The following is a 19,028-nucleotide window of genomic DNA, read 5'->3' on the forward strand; positions in this document are numbered from 1 at the left end:
TAAGGAACTTAAGGAGATCTTCGAGGCATGCATTCGTCTCAATCACATTCCGGTCTCGTGGGCGAAAACAAGGGTATCATATCCCAGTTATCCACCAATCTAGAACTACACGTTATCTGGGTCCCGGGACAAAGGGGGATAGAGGGAAGGCCGAAGAGCAGCTAGCACGCAGGGGCTCATGGGAGATTAACGAGGAAATAACCAGCGTCCAAGTAGGCATACCCTTAGCAGTAGCCAAGGGGAATATCCAAAGCTTCTACTTGAAGAAAGCACAAACAAAGTGGAATAACATCACCACCTGTGCAATATCAATATCCATTTGACCAAACTATGATGGAAAGAGGACGAGAAGTCTTCTGAACAAATCCAGGGCTTACACACGCAAACTGATAGCAGTCTGCACCGGTCATTGGGCAGTAGGGACGCGGAAAAGATGGGCATTCCGTATAACGACTACTGTAGAAGCTGCAAAGATCCAAATTCCAGGGAGACAGTAGAACAATTTATGTGTAAATGCCCGGCTCTAGCTAGATCCCGGCTAATGTTCCTTGGAACCCCATTTCTAGAAGACCTCAGAGCAATCCCGATAATCTTCATTTTATCAACAACTCCGGCTGGTTGTAATACATTGACCGTAACATTCCGTAGGTTTCTAGACGAGTTACATGGCATAAAAACGGCTTTAAATAGCTACTTGGGCAGCCATTTCACCTACCTACCTACCTTTATATAAATCGACTAAAAAATAGAAGGTAATTTTTCCTTTAATACAGACAAAGTCTTGTTGAATTTTGACTAAAAAACTGTAACAATAGCTCTTGTAAAAGAATTATGGGATTTAAAATTATAAAGATAGAGCGCGTGCTTAAATTTTAAATAATCAATTAGTTAATCCCAAGTACACGGTTTGACTTAAACTGAAAGATTGCGCTCCACCTTTATAGTTTTAAATCCCAAAATTCTTTTACAAGAGCTATTGTTAAAGTTTTTTAGTCAAAATTCAACAAGACTTTGTCTGTATTAAAGGGAAAAATGCCTGCTATTTTTTGGTCCATTTATATAAAGGTAGTCCTTAAAATTTTTTATCATCTTCTTATTTTTAAATTAATCCAGTTTTCGTACAATTCTCTTTCCATAATGTCAAGAAAATACCTTCCGAAACTGTTGATTGAGTATTTACCAACTGCAACAATAGCTTCCATCGGCTAAGATTCGCAGATATACGGAGAGCTTTGGTTGCGGTTAGCACAATCCGGGTGGTGAGTCGGTAAAGCAGTCGTCCGACGTTTACGAGAAAGGTGTACATTTTAGTAAGAGGGGGGGGGGGGGGGGGGGGGGGAGTGCGAACCGAATGGCATTCACGTGAGTGGCATACGACGGACACCATGATAGGCATGGTTATATTTGATTTTTATTAGATTTCTATGGATCCCGTTTTTTTTATTATACACTACGGAATGTGTTTTCTCGGTATTTGTAGCGCGAGCACTGTTAAGTGTTGCACCCAAACAACGTTACGTACTTACAGGGAACAGGCTCACAGCGACTGGAAAAGAAGATTTTTAATAAATTATACTGTTTATTTTCGCATTTCAATCTCTAAATATCTACACACAATACGTATTTACTGCTTTTACAGTTGCAAATAGCGGCTTTATAAAGAAGTTAAATAATTCAATTAACTTCTACAGACAAACAGAAAGAAGGCTAACAAATTTTTAATGAACAGCTAGACCGGGTGGATAAGTTCAACACATTTCCTTAGCAAAAGCATGCCCATTGCGAACTCTATGCGCTAACCAATTAGCAATAAAGATTATTCTTTATGATCCCAATACATATGTACATACCTACAAATATATTCAAATGCTACATATTGAGACATATCTACATATACATTTATGTACATACATAAATCTATTACGTGGGCTCGTATTACGTGTTACGATCAGTGACTGAAACCCATTTTCCTCAAGCGATAACTATGCAACTGTCAAACTATGTCTTAAAATTAAAATAATTTATAGATCTAAAGAGTACTATTTGTCGCTAGTTCGTATATGCCATTAATCCGATCCACCGTTCCATAGCTATTGTGATTTAAAAAATAGTAACACGTTATACGAGGCCTGCTAAATGAAGGACGGTTTTTTGTTTAGTCTTCTTTTAGTATGGCAATCAGTTTTTACAACTTGGATAAAATACACATACTTTGATTTTAACGTGAAGATGCAGATTAGAAATAAGAATACTTTTTTTGATTGTTCTTTTCTGCAACTATTTGTGTCGTTGCCGGACTAAACTGCTGGGAGAAATTAACTAACAAAAAATTGGCTACCACATTCTTAGCAGGATTTAAATTAAAGACGTTTAAAGCTTTAAATCACTCCTTGAGATTTCAACCGAGAAAATGTTTCCGTTGGTTTATCCCTCTGTCCCCTGAACCTTAAGCTATTCTCTCAATTCTTGAGATATATCAATGACATTGATCATTTGTCGGAGCCGGTAGCGTCTACCAAATGGAAACTGTCCAATATACCAATGGAACTGCCAGTCTATTCATTCAAAGACATCTGTTTGGTGTGTAAACATCTTTTTCCAGGGGATGGGGAAATCCACAATGTTAGCGTAAGCAGGGCCGTAGAGAGAAAATCCGGGCACGGGACTAAACAACTTACAATTTACAATTTTATTTGGTAATATTTTAATACATTTCTGATAAATTGAATGATGATTATAAATTTGAATTATTCAATATAGAAAGTTCGGATATCAAAGAGTGCCTTTACTTGCTTTTTTCGCTGCAAAATTTTTATAATAATATCAAAATTTAACTGTCGTGCCAAAACGGATTCAACACAAAGCGTGGCAAGTCCTGCAACTCGCTCTTGAGATGAACAGTTTTTGTTTCTTGAAAGGACGCTGAAAGAACTTTCTGCACTAGCTACAGTGTATAGTGCAAAAGATACGTAAAACAACACAAATGTTGGGGAAAATTGTATACAGATTTTGAACATAGATGGCATTTAGCGATTCCAATGTTCACAGACCTTTATCAAAATTTGCTTCGTAACTGTATTTCAAGTGAATTGTTTCGCATTCTAAGCTTTGAGAAACGTCCGACTTGTATTTTGCGACAAATTTCGCTGCACTCACCCGAACCGTAGTTTCATCCATGTCTTCAAACGTCTGGAAAACGTCTCGTCCAAATTTTCCATAGCTGCAAATCGTTCAGTAATGCCAGTGATTACCATATCAACGATCACCAGGAATGTATTGTTTTTAAAATCAGACTCTGAATCATCCGTAATCATCTCATTTCCATTATCTTCAAGACGTCTTTTAGGTTTTCTCTCTCGAATGTCCGGAAATTTTGGCGAGATGTTCAATTGAATAGCAACTGTTTTGCATTCGTTTAAAACAGGCATGCTTAACGTTAATTTGACGTTCTTAACGTTAATAAACGAAACGAAATGACTTTGTTTCGTTTATTAACGTTAATTATCGTAACGAAATGATATCGGTGCGTTGGTTAAGCATGCCTGGTTTAAAATTGGTTCCCATTGGTTCCTGACCGACTTCAAATCAGCTATCGAACCTCAACATCTATGGTGGCGTCTCTAGCTTGGATGGAGTACGACGTTTCTTTCATTAATGGTTGTCAGTATTTTGAACCAAATTGAGGACAGCAAGGTACATTCGAACTTGCTGATGTACTTGAGAATGCCGGTAACATCTCCGTATGCTTGTGCAGTCAAATTTAGCTTAATGCGTTTAGTGCTTGTGTTAGTCCTGGAACATAGTTTGCGAATGGTCTGATTGCCTTAATTCTAGCCGACCACCTACTGTCTGAAAGACTGTGAACAGAGCTCGGTACATTTTTTTTGAGGATGTTCCATCGTTGTGGACTGCTGCTGAAAACAGTAAAACATTTTTGTACAACTCCGAAGAAAGTAATTGCAGCTGTACAACATTCTGCAACATCAACACCACATAAATTGAGACTGTGGGTTGCACAAGGCGAGTAATCAGCATCGAGTTTTTGTCGAGAATGTGACGTTGTGCTCCGTTGTAAGCTCCTTTCATATTGGCGCCGTTATCGTACCCCTGTGCACGACAATCTTTTAATGGTATTTCATGTTTATCTAGAGTATGGCAAATTAAATCCGCCATTTCCTTACCAGTTGTTTGGTTAAAATCCAAGAAAGCCAAAAACCGTTCTTAAATTGTAAAATTTGTTGCTTTCGAATTGAAATAGAGTTAGGGCAAAATGAACGTAGTCAACGCGACTAGCATCAGGCATAGCATCAACGATAATATCAAAATACTTGGCTTTCTTACGTTGATCTAATATAGTTTCCCTCACGTGTTTTGCACAAATTTCTATAAACTCGTTCTGCATATCTGGGGAAAGATAGTGAACTTGTAAACGTTTGTGCTGCTGTTGTGAAATCCCAACTTTCCCCAAATGATCTCTAAGTATCGGATCATAATAGCTTATGAGTTCTAATGCCCAAAAAATTTCCATTGTTTCATTCACCAAGATCTGTATATAATATCGCCTCTGAAAGCTAGGCCTCTTTCACGCAAAAATAAAATAGTGTCCAAAATTCTATATATAATTTCTTTCCACTTTTGAGTTTCAGTGATTAGCTGTTCATTGATAAGTGTATTAAATGTAGCCTCCTTTTGAATTAGATTTTGTAAAGATCGCCATTGAATATAACATTTAATGTAATCTTTAGTATTTTCGTGTGGTGGCAGTTTATCGTCTAGCTTCTTCCACACCTGCAATTTCGAATATCGGCCAGGACAAGAAAATTTAGGTCGATTTATAGTATTGGTGCTTAATAGACGACATGGTAGGTAATAAAAAGCGTTGCTACTGGCACTCCAAACCAACCAGTCCCGCTCCACTTTCTCTCCATTTGCCAAGATTCTGTTTAACAACGAGGTAGAAAATGCGTCGTCATGACGATCATGTGGAAAAATAACAGGACACTTTTGATGACCTCGACGAATTATTTCGTTGACTGCTTCAGATCGCAAAACTCATTATTCACGGTACCGATATCGAAGTCGTTTAAATAATCTGGACTTTGATACAGAGTTGGTGGTATTGTTGGAAGACTTTTTGAAGATGAACCTTCTTCAGTGTCACTATGAAACTTTACAATTTCGGATTCTTGTAAACATACATTTTTGTTTGATGTTTTTATTGTCTCCTCACTGTTCGAAGGCCCAGGCAAAAAATCATTATCAATATTCGTTGCTTTTGAAATTCGGCTTAAAATTTGCACATGGAACAACTAAAGACTCTCCTGAATTAAAAAAAAATGTCTTAGTACATCTAAATCGCGGGCCCCCTCAGAATCCCCGGGCCCGGTGGAATCCCCCCATTCCCCGTCCCCTCTCGTCGGACCTTAGCATAAGGGTAGTCTTTATAAGTGGTATTCTATATGTGGGAATATAGAATGTAAGCGTAAACCGTTTGTAGGAGTATAACGTGGTATTGGTGTAAAAAAGGTAAGCGTAAATGCACCTATTCAGTATACTTTAGCATAAAATGCGAAAAACGAACATGGTAGAGTTGATATAAGCGAAACCAATTAATAAAAAGTACCGCGGATAGAAAGAAAATCGATGATATAATGACAAATAAAATGAAGTATATGCAAAGAAATTGAGACAGAAGAGGTGGAAGAAAAAAAAACAGTATAATAACAATGTCGATAATAATATGGATAACAATAGCTATGCAAGGTAAGGGAAGGAAAGTATGGGTAACAACGAAGAACAGTAGTTGGGATGAAAAAAAAGATTAGAAGTTCGAAGTCGATCCGGGCGACTTATTATCAATTATAGAATTGTTGACCGTTTGTTACCGTTTTGCTGTCGAAGTGCTATATATTCCTTATCCATAACAAGGGTCAACAGTCTCTGATTTTTTGCGAATGAGTTATCAATCTATTATTGGCTTTTAGTGGAGGACGAGCAGTCGGTTTGTTATCGGAAACCTATCTATTATCGGTTGTTAATCGATATGTTACCAAAATATATCGACAAGTTATTGTCAAAAGGTTATCGATTTGCCATCGAGAAGTTATGGATTGACTTATCTTGTTTGGTTGATTTTCCGACAGGGTGGATAAATGATGTATATTGGAACGATTTTCCGTCATCCCTTGTCAAATTTGGTTTTGAGACAAACCGGTTTCGGCGTTGTGCCATCGTGTCGATTTTCGTTCTGATCTCTTGTTGTCGTTTGTCCTGTATTTATAGTTCGTAGGTATATGAGCAGGTATTGTCAAATTGATGCTTGTGTATATTTAGTTATGTGTATGTGCTGTGTGTTCATTCAGAACCGAGGGTGGTTTACTAATCGATTTGTGTGGCTGACTGGGGTAGGTAGAAATCTGTGATTTTAGTCGTTTGACCTTCTTTGTCGGTTTTTTGTTTTGGTGTGTTAATTGTTTTGTGTTTATTTGTAGTGTGTTTGTCTGTTGTACCTGTGTGATTAAGTTGTTTCCTGTAAACAAGTTTTAAAGGCTCGAATATTGTGTCAGAAATTGTGTTTATCTGTTCGTTTATTATTCTACCGTCGAATGTTTTCTGTTTGTAGATTTCCATGTTTTCGAGTACGTTGAGACGTCGGCCCTTTTCCTGTATGTGAAGAACCCCAACTGTTTTATTGATGTTTGCTAGGGAACATTCATTCTCGACCATGTGATTCGCGAAGTTAGACTCAGGTATAATGTTTGGATTCCGTATTTTTTTGTTGTAATCTCTAATATGTTCTCTGAACCTCGTTCTTATTTGCCGTCCTGTTTGTCCTATGTAACTATGCTGGCATCCGCAGGTAAGCTTGTATACGACGTGGCTGCTAAACGGATCCTCTGAGTTAATGTTATTTCTTAGTTTTCGCCCTAGATTGTTCGATGTTTTGAATGCTGTGTTAATGTTGTATTTTTTAAAGAAGTTTGCCAATTTATATGTTGCTTTTCCAGTATATGTCATAGTCGTCCAGCTATTATTTTCCTTTTCATTATTTCTTTTTGGTTCTCCATTTGTCCTTCTGAGCTTATCTACTAGTGCTTTTTTATATCCGTTGTTTGCAGCGATATTATATATGACCTCAAGTTCTCTCTTATATGCCTCTTGTGTAAGCGGTGTTCTTTCAAGTCTATGTACCAAGTGCCTTAATGCTGCATTTTTATGCTGTTGAGGGTGATTTGAGGTATTGTGTATTATTGTATCGGTGGCCGTTGACTTTCTATATATGTCATAGTTAAAGCTTTTGGCTTCTTTATCAATATTTATCGTGAGGTCTAGATAGTTGATTCCAGGCATGCTTAACCAACGAAACGATATCATTTCGTTACGATAATCAACGTTAATAAACGAAACGAAGTCATTTCGTTTCGTTTATTAACGTTAAGATCGACAAATTAACGAAATGATTTCGTTTCGTTTTCTGCCATATCAAAACGAAATCAAATCGTTTATGTTGATTATTAATTTCAAACTATGCTGGCAAAGCTGATTTATGGCGGAGTCATTAAAGGTGAAAGCATTATCCAAGCTGATTGCAACTTTTCTCATGAATTTTGACAGTAGGAACATTTCTCAGAGTATTTTTGACATTACCACCAACGAATTACACAAACAAATTACATAGAGTTTGTGTGTGTATGTGCGCTCGTTGTTGCCACCTTACGGCTTCACCATGGCTATAGCATTGCCAGCACAATTCAAACATAAAGTATCGTTTCGGTTAAAAACGAGATACAATTTATCTTGATAATTTCTTTATCGATAATATTTCGAAGTGTTTCAACGGAAACGGTGGAAATTTTTTGATAAACGATTAGCTTAACGTTAAGGTGCATCCCTGGTTGATTCCTCCGTCTTTTTCGGTTTCCATTGTAAATTTTATATTTCCGTGCTGCTTGTTGAGGTACTCCAGTACAAGCTCTTCGTTATTAGTAGTTAAAACGCATATTATATCATCCACGTATCTAGCATAAAATGACACGCCTAATTTGGACTTCAGCTCCTGTATGTACTTTTCTTCCAGATTTTGCATGAACACTTCCATAAGAATTGCTGATGTGGGGCTTCCCATTCCAAGACCGTTTGTTTGTCTATATATTTTATTGTTGAATTGAAAATAGTTTTGACGTAAAGTGGTTCTTAGCGTATTTGTGATTTGCATACTTTTCACTTTGTTTTTTGTGTTATGAACTATTGTTGAGCTAACTATGTCCAAAGTCTCCGATAGTGGTATAGATGGGTATAAATCTTTTATGTCAAAGGATATCAATTTGCTGTTTCTTGTTAGCTCTACGGTCTCGAGTCTCTCTATTAGTTCTGTTGTGTTAGCTTTTGCATATTCGTTCCTTAGCTCCAGAGTATCTATCAATATCGTTTTTAAATATTTGGACAGTTTGTAACATGGTGCCGATTTAAAATTAATGATGGGCCTCATTGGCGTGTTCGGCTTGTGGATTTTTGGTAGCGCAACCAGTGGAGGAGTCGAAGGGTTCATTTGGACCAATCTATGTGCCATGTTAGAATCTACTATATTGGTTGCATTCTTTATAGCAACTTTGATTTGTTTTTGGTATTCATCTGTGGGATCCTCTCTCATTCTACGAAATTTCATTTCCTCTATGAGATCCTTGGTTTTGGATATATATTGCTCTTTTTCGATTAGCACAGTGGTGTTTCATTTGTCCGCTTTCGTTGTGACAATATTGTTTTTCCTTAGTTTATGCCGTAGATTCTTTATTGCTTTCTCCTCTGTATTCGATTTTTGTCCTTATTGTGCTTTCACCTCCTTTTTTATGATTTCCCTGCACATGTGTCTTGCGTGCTCCTGTTCTTCCTGTGGTATCAATGATATTGCGATCTCCACATCTACAATCGCTTGCTCCGTTTTTCTTACTGTATTCTGGTCCATGATATTGTGCTTCAGGCCCTTTTCGAGAAGTTGTGCCTCTTCCTTGGTAATGGCCACTGTTGTGATGTTAACGAACTTGTCATTAAACTGGTGAGTGTTTTGGTTTTGGTTACCCTCTCGTCGTCCTGCCAGCTTGTCCAATTTTCGGTTCAGCGACCTGTATTTTTGTTGTAGTTCCTGATCGACCTCTGTCTTAATGCGGTCGAAACATTCCATTACAATGGAAACCAAAAAAGACGGAGGAATCAACTATCTAGACCTCACGATAAATATTGATAAAGAAGCCAAAAGATTTAACTATGACATATATAGAAAGTCAACGGCCACCGATACAATAATACACAATACCTCAAATCACCCTCAGCAGCATAAAAATGCAGCATTAAGGCACTTGGTACATAGACTTGAAAGAACACCGCTTACACAAGAGGCATATAAGAGAGAACTTGAGGTCATATATAATATCGCTGCAAACAACGGATATAAAAAAGCACTGGTAGGTAAGCTCAGAAGGACAAATGGAGAACCAAAAAGAAATAATGAAAAGGAAAGTAATAGCTGGACAACTATGACATATACTGGAAAAGCAACATATAAATTGGCAAACTTCTTTAAAAAATACAACATTAACACAGCATTCAAAACATCGAACAATCTAGGGCGAAAACTAAGAACTAACATTAACTCAGAGGATCCGTTTAGCAGCCACGGCGTATACAAGCTTACCTGCGGATGCCAGCATAGTTACATAGGACAAACAGGACGGCAAATAAGAACGAGGTTCAGAGAACATATTAGAGATTACAACAAAAAAATACGGAATCCAAACATTATACCTGAGTCTAACTTCGCGAATCACATGGTCGAGAATGAATGTTCCCCAGCAAACATCAATAAAACAGTTAGGGTTCTTCACATACAGGAAAAGGGCCGACGTCTCAACGTACTCGAAAACATGGAAATCTACAAACAGAAAACATTCGACGGTAGAATAATAAACGAACAGATAAACACAATTTCTGACACAATATTCGAGCCTTTAAAACTTGTTTACAGGAAACAACTTAATCACACAGGTACAACAGACAAACACACAACAACAAATAAACACAAAACAGTTAACACACCAAACAAAAAACCGACAAGGAAGGTCAAACAACTAAAATGACAGATTTCTAAACGTCCAGTCAGCCACACAAATCGATTAGTAAACCACCCTCGGTTCTGAATGAACACACAGCACATACACATAACTAAATATACACAAGCATCAATTTGACAATACCTGCTCATATACCTATGAACTATAAATACAGGACAAACGACAACAAGAGATCAGAACGAAAATCGACACTGACGATGGCACAACGCCGAAACCGGTTTGTCTCAAAACCAAATTTGACAAGGGATGACGGAAAATCGTTCCAATATACATCAAGTTATGGATTGTTTATCGAAAAGTTATCGATTTTGCATCGGGGTACTACCAATTTGTTGTCGGTGTGATCGGTTTGTTTTCGATGACTCATAGGTTTGGCGATTTCACAGTTACCGATACAACTTCACTATAAAATGCATGACACATCTGTAGTAGAAATATTTGCCGCCGCCGATTTTCTGTATTTTTTGCACGCCGCTGCCGAACGTCAAAAATATCTGGGCGGAGGCGGAGGCGGGTTACTATATTTTTTACTCATTTAAGACTGTATAGACCATTTATTATTTATGTGGAAAATTGGTGCGAAATGGTCGAAAAGGAATGCGCATAACTGTCACCTAGAAGAATCCAATTGCGAGATTTACTTCGTTCTAACCGTTCAAAAGTTATTTAAAAATACAGGCGCTGTCAATGCCAGCTTAACACGGAATTTGCATCACCTAATTCACCAAGTTATTACAGCAAGGAAGTCAAATCAAATAAGCTAAGTGGAACATGTTTTCAAATTTTCCTCAAGTTGTTAAAAAAGCAAGTTACCCGAAAAAATTGCCGAATTATCAAAAACTCTATATCCCGATTCGCTAAAAGAATAAGCGAAATCAGTGATGCAGAATCTTTTATTAGGTTCCGGGAGTTTAAGCACTCCTTTAAAATGATTCTCACCTCATACTTAAGTTTAAGATATATGTATGTATGTACGTATGAGAAGGGTTTGAAAAATCACTTGGCCTTATGCTCAAACGTCCTTTGTTTATTTGCGAAACTTTAAAATGGCGTCTGAAATGTTAATTTTGATTTTTCGACTTCATCATTCAACACCCAAGCCTCCCGGTTCGACTTTTCCTAAAGTTGGCGGATCTATCCCAACTAGTCCCTTGGAGTGAACCATATTGATTAAATAGCACCTACACGTACGGTTCCTTTTACATATGTGAATACGTAGGCACATATATTTACCAGGTGAGGCTTTGTCCTTCGCAAGGACACTCAACGTTTTGACTGAGCATATAACCTTAACATCTTTCAACTTAAAGTCGGTCGACTTTCACTCTAAAATATCGCTTTGGTTTAACGAAGGCTTTTGAAATCAATGTTTCGAACACAAACGTCTGCAAACTTTGGCCTACATGTTAAAAATTGTATCCAGGGTCCTTGTAAAATTTAAATTATGTAGATGCGCCGAGAACTATACTATTTTCACCCATGAGTTGCGCAATGATAAAGATTCAAGGTGTTTATCCGGTAGTGCTCGGCAGCATAGCCCGACAAAAAACAACCGTTAGAAAGACTTCGTAACTGCACTTAGAGCTTTTATAGCTTCGGTGCTGACATGTGGTGTGAGGGCCAGGAGACTTGGTAGCGATTGGTGGTCAGGATTACTACTGTTCAGAACACCACTCAATTCATACTCACTCATTCACATTAATTCGTGTTAAAGTTGACTAGAGTTTAGCCTTGCCAATTTGTTCTATACCATACAAATCATCTCAGCTTCAGCGGCCGAAGTGGCAGGGTCAACTCTAGTTAATTTGAACTCGAGTTTAAACTCGCACCAAAAAACCGGTGCTTAATTATTCACAACAATACGTCGTATTAAACTTTTAAATGAAAACAGAATGCAAACTTAACAGTAGTAACGTTAAATAGTTTACAAAGTTTATGAACGAAGCCAAGATCCTGAGCCAGATAAATAACTTTGGTGCAGGCATGCTTAACCAACGAAACGATATCATTTCGTTACGATAATCAACGTTAATAAACGAAACGAAGTCATTTCGTTTCGTTTATTAACGTTAAGATCGTCAAATTAACGAAATGATTTCGTTTCGTTTTCTGCCATATCAAAACGAAATCAAATCGTTTATGTTGATTATTAATTTCAAACTATGCTGGCAAAGCTGATTTATGGCGGAGTCATTAAAGGTTATCCAAGCTGATTGCAACTTTTCTCATGAATTTTGACAGTAGGAACTTTTCTCAGAGTATTTTTGACATTACCACCAACGAATTACACAAACAAATTACATAGAGTTTGTGTGTGTATGTGCGCTCGTTGTTGCCACCTTACGGCTTCACCATGGCTATAGCATTGCCAGCACAATTCAAACATAAAGTATCACGTTTTCGTTAACGTTTTTAACGTTAACGAAAGCTTTTCGTTTCGGTTAAAAACGAGATACAATTTATCTTGATAATTTCTTTATCGATAATATTTCGAAGTGTTTCAACGGAAACGGTGGAAATTTTTTGATAAACGATTAGCTTAACGTTAAGGTGCATCCCTGCTTTAATGTAAATGCAAACAACAACGATTTGAGCTAGATAAATCCAGATAGAAGTCTGGTTCAATTTGTGAGTCAGATAATTTGTTAATTTCTTGTCTTTAGTTTGGCATCGTTGCCTTTAATAAACCTACTTTTTCGGAAATAGATGTCGCTCCTTGGCCTTTAGCAGTTTTTGCGTTCCAATGAAGCGTGATCCAGATACGAATAGAAATTTAGCATGCAAATGCAACAACAAATTTATCAATATGGATCACGCTGCATTGGATCGCGAAGAGTATATGTTTAATGAAACACAGCGGTGACATCTGCCTATCACAACTCCTGTGTCACGACCTCCGCTTCTGAAGTCACTCAATGATCCAGATCATTCCCGTGAGAATTTACCGTGATACGGAGCTAGAAAACTCACTGGATGATGGCTAATGCAAATATGCATAAAATGCACCAAATATATAAAAATGAAATGTGTAAAAAGTATGACACATAACGAGATTGACTAAGACCCTTGCTTACTAAAATAATGCGTATAGGTTCTCCGATATAAAGATTGGTGCTTCCAATGTGACTTACTTTCCGAATATGCATTAGGGTTGTAATACAGATCCGTCCTTACGTTCCTCGCGTTCCAATGAACACAATGAACCGTGATAAAAATACCGATAAAAAATTTGACATGCAAATGCAACAACAACGATTTGAGCCAGATAAATCCAGATAGAAGTCTGGTTCAATTTGTGAGCCAGATAATTTGTTAATTACTTGTCTTTAGTTTGGCAACGCTGCCTTTAACAAACCTACTTTTTCAAAAATAGATGTCGGTGCTTAGCCTTTCGCCGTATGAGTTAAATGAAAAACAGCGGCGATATCTGCCTATCACATTTCACTTGTGCCAAAATATCACGACATCTGCTTCGCAAGTCTCTCAATGATCCAGAGCATTCCCGTGAGAATTGAGCGTGAGCCGGAGCTGTAAAACTAACTGGATGACGGCAGTTGATGCATATGCATGTTAAATTTCTATGAATGTTTTACACTTTCAATGTAAGTGAGGTAAATAACCTAGAAAATAGCAAACTGAGAGAGGTATTGTGAACAAAAGTAAGTTTTGCTTAGAGCACCATTGTGAAAATACCGATAGGCCCAGAAAAACTAGCCCTCCGTCCTCTCTTATCAAGAAGCCAAACTGACGCCCTTATCGAACGGACATAATTTTTTTTTAAATTTTAAATGGCAGGCTGACGACAAAAATTCATCGTAAGTGTAACTGACCGGCACCGGCTCATTCAATGTCGCTACAGAGTAACGAGATGTACTGAGTGGTAACAGGCTAACAGCTAATGCTGTAGGCTGAAATCTTCATACTTTACATAGATATGATTTTCCAAGAGCTCATTGCAATTGCTTTCATATATCTGACGTCGCTACAACCCTTCGGATCATCTATGCCTGCAGAAAATATTGCAGGGCAAGTGCACGTATGTATGGGTGTATGCATGCAAGTACGTACAAACTTATGCTCACTCTTTCGAAATTTGGAAGGTTTTTTTTTTACTTTATATATTTTCACTTGTATTTTCGCGCTCCATCATCCTGAACATATGCATATATTTTTTTCATAGCAGAATATGACGTTGCTGGTTTTGTGGGTTTCCTTTTTTATTTTTGTAGCATAAGCGGGATTATTACTTTGTTCGCATTAATGGGGGTTAGATATAGACATCAATTTGTGAGAAATATTATTAGAAAAGAAATCGTTCGTTATACTTATCTGCCCGTCCGTACTAACTATAGCTTGAGCAAATGATGCTATTTATGTCTAGGGAGATTATAATTGGTACTTCCAAATGACTAGGTTCCATGGAGAAGTAGGCCAGATCAAGTTTTCGAGTGGTGACCCACGTTTCGGCAGACCACTTTTTTTTATAGAAAATGCAAAATGGCCTTTATTAGACTACTTTCAAAATAACACTTCTATTGCTCGCCAGATAGCGTCTTAAATCAAACTGATTGTCGTGCCTCTACTGTTGCTGCCTTTAATACTGTCTGGTTTCCTCGCTGCATATTTCTAGGCTTTTCTATTCAAAAATTTACTAGTTATTTATCAGCTATAAACTTATCAGCTTTAACTACAGATGCACGCCTACAGCCTCTCATATGCGCGTGTGTTTGTGAGCATCTCAGATAAGATATATGCATGTTTTTGTGCGCCTCTTCTCCGCTGCTCGTATGGAAATATGGGTAGACATAATGATTGATTTAATGATGTGCATACAAGTCGCTGCTTAGCATTGGCTTAGAGATGATAGTATCCCTCAGTGTTGTTAATATTCGTCACAATATTTTTATTTGATTACGCCTAAATTTACATATGAAATAAATACATACATATGAAAAATCTGAAAATGCTAAATGCTTCTACATTTGAGTTAAATTTAAACAAAGTTATTGACTTATATTAAGCAATGCAAGCACCTTTCACCCCGATCAAAACAGCTATCAAATAAAATCGCAATGTTCAGAAAACGCGGAAAAAATGTCTGACTCCCTCATATGCCCCACTGCAATTTTAATTTATTACCAAGACTTTTCTCACTGATTAGTAGAGTTATTAATAAACCAAGTATACAGTTCGGTTGCTATTGAATTATGAAGCCTGATGCTACTTATAACTTTAAAACTTTATGATTTTTGAGTTAGCCCCCTTTTGATCTAGGTGTGCGATATACCTACATATTGCGCATTACATTGCTCATTTATAGGTATATGACACCTACTTATATGGTCCATGTATCTATGGTTTCATTGCTGTTTAATCTGAGAAATTAACAAACACAAAATGGTGCGTGCCCACAATGCATCGCAACTGATTCAGCTTAATGTTATACACTATGGCCATCAGAGGGTTGTGTCTCTGCTTTTCGGTACACACTGTGCTGTAGCTTGTTATTTAACCACTGCAAACGTAAACGTATAAGCGTGTAAAAAAAACACGGCTATTGTAAAATCAATTATTTAAAATTGCGTCACTATTCACCAACCATTTACAATTTCCGTGTTATACAATATTCCAAATAATTTCTGTGTCACAACCAAGTAACAAGATGTACTGAGTGTTCACAGGCCAACAGAAATTATTGTAGGCCGATTTTACAGCAAGTACTCAATGTACATTTTCCCCTGCAATTGCAGTTTTTCAGACCAATCACATTGCATTGCAAGTACAATTGCAAAAAAAAAAAATATATATATATATTGGCATATATACTCAGGCATTTATATACATACACACATGCATACATTATCTTGTTTAAAAATTATAAACGAGGTTGCTTGACTAACTGGGCGGGTGTCCGTGATTCATGTGCTGATTTAAAAAATTCGTTTTATAGTCTAATCTTAAACTTAACTGCAAATCCGACGTCTAATTTGATAATATTTGACGTCTTTTATAACTAAGTCACTTTCGTGTTTGTCCTCAAATTTCATTAGGAAAATCTTGCTATCGACGTTTTATTAACATCCTGTAGATCTATAGTCTTAAAACTTGGAAAATACTTCAGAAAACATTTCTATAGGTGGTGGATAGAGCGTGATTGTAAAAAAACGAATTAGGAAATGTTGCTTTTGGGTGTAAAGTAACTTCCTGATAACTTAGAGACGGTTAGCGTAGCTTAGAGCCGTACTAAAATACAATGTTTATGATAAAAAACCCTTCTAGAGTGGAGTAGGAAACAAGATATTAAGAAGTTTTTTCAAAATCCAGTAGGAGTCTTGCGATTGATTTTTAAACAACTTCTCATTCGGCTAGAAACATGAAACCTTGACTGGAGTTTACCGCTGCCACCTTGCCGCCTAAGCTAAGACGAGCTCTACTATTTTATATAATCTACCAAAGTGGTAAGGTTAAACTCTATTCATCTTTAACTGTAGTTTAAACTCGCATTGAAAATCGGGCTTTGGTTCAGGGCACCTTGACAATGCAACCAAAGGACACAAAAATTTGCGCTAGGTGGCGTTCGGATTAGGAATCTTGGCAACAGTTTTTTATGGAACTTCTGAGCTAAGGACGTAAAGCTTTGAACACGGATTAAAACATAAGTTAAAATGCTTAGGATAGCAAAATTCTTCTGGATGGAGCCGGAATCAGTATTTATTTAGATATCTTTATAAAATGTTTAAGGAATTTTGCGATCGGCTGTTAAGTAACATCTTAATAAGCTAGTCACTTGAAAGCTTTCATTTCGTTGATGGTAACCAGCCATTTTAATTAAAGAAGAAAAAATGTTTGGTGGGTGGCGTACGGGTCGAGATAGTTGGACAATTGGTACGACAGGCTGGGAAGCTAGAGGCTTGATATTACAAATTTGGTTCAGAGGTTCATTACAGTTAAACTGATTTGACGCAAAGTTTCGAAAGGTGTCGCATGGATCTGCATATTCAGGAAACTTGTAGTGACAGGATGAAATCTTGCAATGCATTTATGGGAGACTTCCGACTGTGCTACAGACTGAATACCTTATGCGATCTTGAGAACCTTAAGTCAATCCGACAGGTTGAAGTTTTGCGATCAAGTTTAAAGAAATTTTACACTGAGCTACAAACTTGCAGAGAGGAACCGAGACAATGCAACAGAAAAAGAAAAACCTTCCACCTGGTGGCGCACGAATAGAGATAATTAGGAAATGCCTACGTGCTGTGGAATATTTTTCAATTTGTATGTAAATTCTGGCAAGCAGAGACTTAAAGTGTTAAAAGTGTTTCAGAGGCCAACGTGAGTGAAGTACCTATCACAAATAGGAGGGAAGAGCCGCACAGATCGAGGTGTTTAGAAAAATCGTAGGAAAGGTGACAAGGACTCTTGCAATAAATTTTTAAGGGTGGTGCATTTGACGAACAAACCTGAAACTTCACACTTAATTAAGAATGCAACAAAAAGTGAAAGACGGGTCTAAATAATTGTTAAATTTATACTGGACTTGGAGTACTGCTATCGATTTTTAGTACCTTCACGGTAAGCCATAGGCTTGAAAGTGTAAAAGCTATTCAGAGCACAAAGATACCTATCATGAAATACGTTTGCAAACCTGTTACCGTCAGTTGAGTGTTCGAATTAATTTTAAAAGGGACCAACGCTTTAAAATGTAAAAGAGATGCCAAACACCCGAATAAACACGCTGAGTGAATGTAGCGAAACAAATTTATGCTCAGCGCCCAATGTTATTTATTGAATCTGTTAAGCGTCTCCTTCCTCAATATAAAAATTCTTAAACTGAAAGCAGCTCAGTGATAGATCTGTGTAAAATATTCGAGTGCAAATGAATATGTTTGTTGTTTGTACCAAAATCGCACCATAATTGTCCTCATCATAGAGTAACTAGTGTACTGAATGATGCCAGGGGAACATAAACTAATGGTGATGGTTGATTTTTCATGACATGACTTTGAACTTTGCTTACAACAATCCAACTCTCTGATTGCTCTGGAAAAGTTGTCGCATAGCAGTAAATACGTAACAGCGAATGGCAAACATAAAGGCAAAAACAACCGAAAACATATACCAACAAAAGCCTAACAACAAAAACAAGTAATGTCTATGTTTGGAAATAAAAAAAATACTCTCATGCATACACACATCCATACAATCACTATATCCCTTGACATGCTTGTAACAATGAGGCAACCACAATTCCAGCAACACAACCATGCATACATACAAATATAAAAGCAAACCCGATTTCAGCACGTGATGGCAGCGTTGTGCAACGTGCGGTTGGTTGCAACTTCAAATGCGTGCAACGCCTGGCATTGTATGTTGTATTCCGGTTACAATGGCTTGTGTGTAACATTGTGTGTGTGTTTGCATGTTTCCATGCACTACATAGGTATGTATCTATGTGCATATCCATGCTTGATTGCACTATTATCCCTCAGCAACAATCTCGTTTATATGTATCTGCGCTCGTGCACCTTTTCCCATTGTCAACCACTTTGTTTTGTTCATCACAGTAGCTCCGTAATGGGGCTAGCATTTTTAAGTATATCCAGTAGTACTAACTTGCGATTCATTTGTTACGTAAAAAGCTTAGCAGCAAACAGCCCATTGAGCAATGAGATAATGATTGGCAGACATACCCGCCTTATAAAGATATTAGAACTTAGAAATAGTTACGCGCCTTATTTCAATCCGGATTGAAATATAATCCAGAATTCAATTATAGGGATTAAAATTCATCTGAAACTCGCTTCAATTTTAGAAACCGTGTTTGTTTAGAATGGAGTTCGATGACTCAAAACACCCAATATTTTGATATGAAAACCCGCAATCTCAATTCTTGCCCTTACA

General features: G+C 37.3%; 1 protein-coding gene across 1 annotated transcript in view; it reads left to right on the forward strand.

Moving 5' to 3' along the window:
• The window catches only part of Hs6st (heparan sulfate 6-O-sulfotransferase), an 812,621-nt gene that overhangs the window by 316,744 nt on the left and 476,849 nt on the right, over window positions 1-19,028 (forward strand). The window lies entirely within an intron of this gene.

The sequence above is a fragment of the Eurosta solidaginis genome, chromosome 1 (genome assembly GCF_040869045.1).
Source record: "Eurosta solidaginis isolate ZX-2024a chromosome 1, ASM4086904v1, whole genome shotgun sequence".
Taxonomy (NCBI): Eukaryota; Metazoa; Arthropoda; class Insecta; order Diptera; family Tephritidae; genus Eurosta; species Eurosta solidaginis.